At 41.6% G+C, this 6,366-nt stretch overlaps 1 protein-coding gene across 4 annotated transcripts in view; it reads left to right on the top strand.

Annotated features, from left to right (window-relative positions):
- The first annotated feature begins 478 nt into the window (after positions 1-478).
- LOC124871071 (interleukin-1 receptor type 1-like) overlaps positions 479-6,366 on the top strand; it is a 52,712-nt gene continuing 46,824 nt past the window's right edge. The window contains exon 1 of one of the 4 annotated variants that reach the window (XM_047370054.1): positions 479-632. The gene's annotated coding sequence lies outside the window, so the exon portion shown is untranslated. The remainder of the gene's footprint in view (positions 633-6,366) is intronic. The other 3 variants (XM_047370052.1, XM_047370053.1, XM_047370057.1) reach the window with 3 other exon arrangements.

The raw sequence follows: 6,366 nt of genomic DNA, 5'->3' as shown, positions 1-6,366 counted from the left end.
AGGAGGCCCTACACCATACTAATAAATTATTGTGGTCTAAAACCAGGTGTTTCAGTTTCATTGTCCAACCCCTGTAAGTATTTACAAAACAGCTGATCAAACAGAGGGTGCCTGCTTTCTCTCACAGCTATTCCAATTTTGTGTGATTTCTTTTTTCAACCACAAGAGGTCTCTACATGCTATACCACAAACCAGAAGCATGTGACACAGAGGACAGACTCGAGGCAATCTGGGTTCAGAGCTACTGGAAGCAGTTTGTCTGACAAAGCAGGGTGGGAAACGGATCAGATTGTTCATTTCACCACTGTAACATGAGTTCAACTGTGGTGCGTGGAAAAAAAGTCTGATATCTGCTGTGTAAGAGCTGAGTATGGTGTAAATCATAAAAAGCATGATCCCAGGCTGCTCTCCTCCCAGCTGTTGCTCAACATGTTAGTACATCTGTTGGCTTTCAAAACATTCCTGAAAAGGAAATTGCAACATGTGCCTCAGTCTCCGCTGAAGAGGAAGTAAGAACCGGGAAGAGCACGTCTCAACCTATTTTTTTCCAACTCAAAACATATTTTCAGTGGCTTTTTATGGAACCCGAGGAAGCGAGTACCTTTATAGAGTGATAACAAAACACCAGGCTGGTGAGTTCTTAGTTTTAAACAACATAGACTTAGAAAAAAGCATTAAGCATTAGTGGAGAACTTTGACTTGTCATAACCTCTTACATCAGGATTGCCATGTGGGACGTACTAATAGGTTTGGATTTGTTCAGTGCTGACTGCTGTTAGAGCTAAGATGAATCTGAGGTTAGATTTTCCCTTTGGGCACAAAGCACCAAGCTTGCTGCAACATATTTTACGTATATGTTTTCAAGCCAAAGCCAATTCAACTCAAAATATTTTCGACGTTTAGTGCGCCTGATTAACTGAGATCTAATGCAAAATTAAAAAGAAAAGAAAACATATTTTAAAATATTTACTGAGCTAGGTCTCAAACTTAAGACGCTAGAGTCAAATAACAGGGATTTGCACCCAAATGTATTGCTAACATGAAACAAGTCACTCATGGTAGTAAGGAGACTTCAATTGTGTGCAATATAATCTCAATAAAAATCCAGCTGTTCTGTGTGGACCTCAGAGATTTGTTAGAGAACATTAAGAAACAAACACTATAACAAAGACTATGAAACACAGCAGACAGGTCAGGGAGAAAGTTATGGGGAACTTTAAAGCAGGGTTAGGTTATAAAAATATATATTAAGCTTTGAACATCTCACAGACCTCTGTTTAATTCAATTAATATTTGGGGAGTTTGGCAAGATAATGTGTTTGTTCGGTCTTATAGGATTACTTCGTATTGGTATTTTGCCATTTTTAACTTCTTGTTTTTATTGTTTAAGTGATATATGTTTCTTGGTTTGCTTCTCCTTGTGGTGCAGCATTTGGTGCAGCTTGTGTGGTTTATAAGAAAAACTTATACTTGACACAAATCCGGCCCTTATGGAAGAGTTTTGAGAAGAAAGTTATTGTTGAAATGAAGCCAAAAGAAATTCCATGTAAGTGGCAAACATTTGGGAAATAACACTGAAATGGAACCTTTTGGCTTGCATGCGAGACTGTACATTAGGGTGAACACACTATCCATTCAGTGAAGCATGGTAGCGGTGGCTTCATGATGTGAGCATATTTTTCCTTAACAGAGACAGGGAAGCTGGTCAGGGGTAATAGAAAAGTGGATGGAGTTAAATACAGGGCAATCCTGGAGAAAACATTGTTAGAGGCTGGAGGATGTTGTGAAGGTTTGTCTTCTTTCAGGACAATGATCTTAAACAAACACCCACAGCTACAGTACATTGGAATGGTTTAGATTAAAGCATATTTCTGTGTCAGAATAACCCAATTCAAGACCTAAATCCAACAAGACTTTGAGGCAAGATTTGAAAATTGATGTTCAAAGACATTCTTCATCACTGAACTATTTACAAAAAAGAATTGACAAAATGTGTTATGGATATGCAAAGCTGGCAGAGACTTACTTCAGAGGTGTAGTTTCAGCAAAATGTGGTTCTCTATTGACAAATACTCACCACACTGTTTAGGTTTTTATTTGTAAAACTTCTTCAAAACCAGGTTTCATTTTCCTTATGATGTGTAATTATGCACTACCTTGTGTTGAACTACATAAAATCCCAATTGAATGCATGACAAATATGGTTGCAAAGTGACAAAATGCAAAACAGTTAAAGGTTATTTATACTTTTGCCAGGCAGTGTATAAAGTCCACCCAAAGTGGCATGTATTTTCCCCTCGGTCTTTATGAGAGTCTTGGTGGTCTGGAGTATGTCCCAGCTGTCATAGAACGAGAGGCGCAGTACACAGTGAAGAGGTCAACATGTTTTCTGGGAGTTTAAACAAGCTAAACATTTATTTCTACATTCCACCAAGAGTTGTTTTCAGTTTTTACTGAGACCTTGATAATGAAACAACTGGACTGCTTTGAAAAATATTCATCATCAAGTCACACTAAAACTTTTCAAAGGAGGTTAAGGTTTGGACTCTTTTTGTGACCAGTCCACTGCTGAAACATATCTTTTCTAAATGAATGCTCGCCTTACACTTTAAGAATTTGTCTATTCCAGTCATCGAGCGAAGAGAATAAAAACAATATATTTAGACAATCAGTTGAGTTCATTTATAGGCATATATAAGGTTGTTAAATGCACTGTAAACCCAGATAAGTAGAACCTACTTAAAAAAAATCAAGGTGCCTTAAACTTTTTAAGTACTGAAGCATTATTGAATGTGTGAAGTGGACTGCGTTCAATGTACTTGAGCCCCTAATGGAATAGAATCAAAACATTTAAGTTGAATGTACTAATAGCCAAGTTACAGTAACTGAACATACTTAGTTTAAACAATTTAAAATATGTGTTTTGTGAGGTGTCTTGGCCAAAGTTTGAACCAACAACCTACCAATTTCAAGGCAAAACTCTACTACCATTGCCACCTGTGTACCATCACAGCAGCGTTTCCATCACAAATGTATGCAAATCTTTGTCGATATTCTGCTAATGTCGAACAAACAGAATTTTCGCAATTGCTATGTTTCCATTAAATGAGAAGTGCAATTAAAATCACACATTAAAATGTTTGTTCACACTATAACATCCTTGACATATGGACAAGTTTTAGGCAGGTGTGAAAAAGTGCTTTAAACAAAGAATGCTTTCAGAAATAAAAATTATTCTGTATATTTATCAGTTTACAAAATTCTAAGTGAGCGAACCCAAACATACAGCCAAAGTCATTAAGCACGGTCTTCAGCATAAAGAAGCACAACATCATGGAGTGTGTCTGCATTACATGAAGAGACAGAAGGATGTGAGAAAGCCTACATCCACAGAAGATCTGTGGTTAGTTCTCCAAGATGTTTGGAACAACCTACCAGCCGAGTTCCTTCAAAAACTGTGTGCAAGTGTACTAAGAAGAACGCATGCTGTTTTGAAGGGTGGTCACACAAAATGTTGATTTGATTTAGTTTTATCTTTTGTTCATTCACTGCATTTTGTTGATTGATGAAAAAAAATTATTAATGCTTCCATGTCATATTGAGTTTAAAGGATTTGACCCACATGCAGAAAGCAATTCAGGAGACGGTATTGTTCGGTAAAGTGTTTTACAACTGGGTGAATAATGCAGGGAACTGGAACCAGGATGCAAACTGTAGAAATAAACAAGAAGGTAAGCAGGGATAACTCTGTGGCTGAACTCATGAAAATAAATCTGTCTTACAAAGAATGGTGGAGGGATCTGCCAGAGGGGGAGTGGAGAAACCAAGTGGTTGCTTGCCGGTGAGACTGAAGTTGGTGGATATGGTAAGCCAGGAGAGTTTGTAATCCACGAGGTGCAATGGAGGGAGGAGGGTGGACAGGGTTCGCAGATGGAGGTCCGAGGTACGCAGGAATCAGGAGGCTGCCAGCCGGCGTGATCCAACGAAGTCATGAGAGACTTGAGTCTTTGTTCATGGAACTGGATTGCTTCCTTCCAGAAGACGGTTTATCCTGGTAGGATTCAATCCAAGGCAAAATCAGGTTCAGGAAACCTGCAGGATACAAAGACAAAGTTACTTGGTGTACAAGGCAAGGTCAAAGGCAACGGTAACGTGGCTGAGTAGTACCACTAAGGGCAACACTCTGGCAGTGAGTTGCTGGCAGCCTCCTCCTTAAATAGTCCTCTGCAGAATAATCAGTGGAATAGCGAACACCTGTCACCTCTCCTCCAGTTTCCACCCCATCTAGGGGCTGAGCACAGTAACAGCACCAACAGACACACAAAGCACAGATCCTGACATTCCATTTTTGAAAGCATTCTTTATTTACAGCATTTTTCTTAATTACAATTTGCTCAGTTTGGTGGGCAGTGGAAACATAGCTCAAACATATGATTAGAATAAGCTAGGCCATTAAAAAGTGCAGTTTACTCAGAAATTGTCATTGTTTTAGGAAATAGTGTGACCCACATGCAAAACTCACTCAGGAGACCAGACAAGTTTCAAAGGTTTATTTATAAACACAAGGGGAGTTCCACCGGAACAATGGTTGGTAGGTTCTTCGGGTCCGCTGAAGAAAGAAGCAATAGTTAGTTCAGATCAGGGAGGAACAAACATCCATAAAGTCCCAGGAGTACGCTTACTTAGATCACTGAGCATAGTAATTCTGGGGAATCATACCACTGGGCTTGGGAGTCAGGCTATCCAGAAAGGTTGTCCAATAGTCAGTCCTGAGATGGCCAGAGTACTAAAAGAGGCAAGAGTTAGGAAGGTTAGGAATCAAGCCACAGTCTTGAGATGAATAATCTGAATTCACAAACAGCAGTAGAGGGTGCATAGTGTCCAAGTCCAGTTCCAAAGGTAATAAGCCACACCTCAGGTCAATGGTCTGGACGGGCTTTATTTGAGAGACATGGAAGGTAGGGTGAATGCGTAAAGAGGCTGGAAGGCGGAGACGAACAGCAGATGGATTGATAATGGAATCAATAACATAGGGTCCGATGTAACATGGTGCCAGTTTCTTGGACAGGGATTTAAGAGGAACATCACGAGCAGATAGCCATACCTTTTGTCCAGGGGTATATTCTGGTGCCGGAAAACTGTGTCGGTCAGCAAAACGGCGGTTCCGCTCCACAGTGCGGTGAAGGGTGGCCACAGCATTAGCCCACACTCTCCAACAGCGACATATGTGGCGTTGGACTGAAGGAACTGAGATCTTCTCATTATCAGGAAACAGTAGGGGCTGGTAACCTAGGGAAACCTTGAATGGGGACAATCCTGCAGCAGAAGAGACGTGTGTTGTGTGCATATTCAACCCATGGAAGATACTCACTCCAGCTAGTAGGACTGGTAGTAGTTAGACATCTGAGCATGGATTCCAGTTCTTGGTTCATTCTCTCGGTTTGACCATTAGTTTGATGGTATCAGGATGGTAACCTGAGGAGAGAGCAACCTTTCCATTTAAGGCGAAACAAAACTGCTTCCAAACCTGTGAGGTGAAATGAGGGCCTCGGTCAGAAAGGATCTCTTGTGGGATGCCATGAAGACGGAACACATGACGGACAAGTAACCGAGCAATCTGGAGTGCTGATGGGAGTTTCTTTAAGGCGATTAGGTGGCACGACTTGGAGAATCTATCTACTATGGTCAGAATAGTAGTCATACCACAAGAGGGGGGTAACCCAGTAACAAAGTCCAAAGCTATGTGTGCCCATGGTCTCATGGGAATAGGCAATGGTTGCAGGAGACCAGCAGGTGGGTGGTGAGACGGCTTACTTCGGGCACAGGTAGGACAAGCCCCCACATTGCTCTTTACGTCTTTGTGTAATGTGGGCCACCAGAAACGATGTGAGATTAGGGCGACAGTGCGGGATGAACCAGGATGTGCAGAAAACTTGGAGTTGTGAAACCATTGAATCAGGCGGGGACGAATGGACAGAGGAACAAAAGTTCTGTTTGGAGGGCAGCTGTCAGGACCAGGGTCAGACAGTTATGCCTGTGTGACCAATCTTTCGATCTCCCAGGAAACGGAGCTGATCTTACAGCTAGGTGGGAGAATAGAGACAGGATCCTCATTAGAGATGTTGGGCGAATACTGTCGGGACAAGGCATCAGGCTTGATATTCTTTGTTCCAGGGCGGTATGATATGGTGAGGTTAAACCGGGAGAAGAATAGGGACCAACGGGACTGGCGTGGGTTCAGATGCTTAGCTGACTGAAGGTAGGAGAGGTTCTTGTGATCAGTCCAGACCAGTACCGGGTGTTCCGTGCCCTCCAGCCAGTGACGCCACTTCTCCAGGGTGAGCTTGATGGCTAAAAGCTCACAAT

The sequence above is a fragment of the Girardinichthys multiradiatus genome, chromosome 7 (genome assembly GCF_021462225.1).
Source record: "Girardinichthys multiradiatus isolate DD_20200921_A chromosome 7, DD_fGirMul_XY1, whole genome shotgun sequence".
Classification (NCBI taxonomy): Eukaryota; Metazoa; Chordata; class Actinopteri; order Cyprinodontiformes; family Goodeidae; genus Girardinichthys; species Girardinichthys multiradiatus.
Note: the sequence above shows the minus strand (reverse complement) of the source record. Positions and strands in the feature narration are given on the sequence as shown.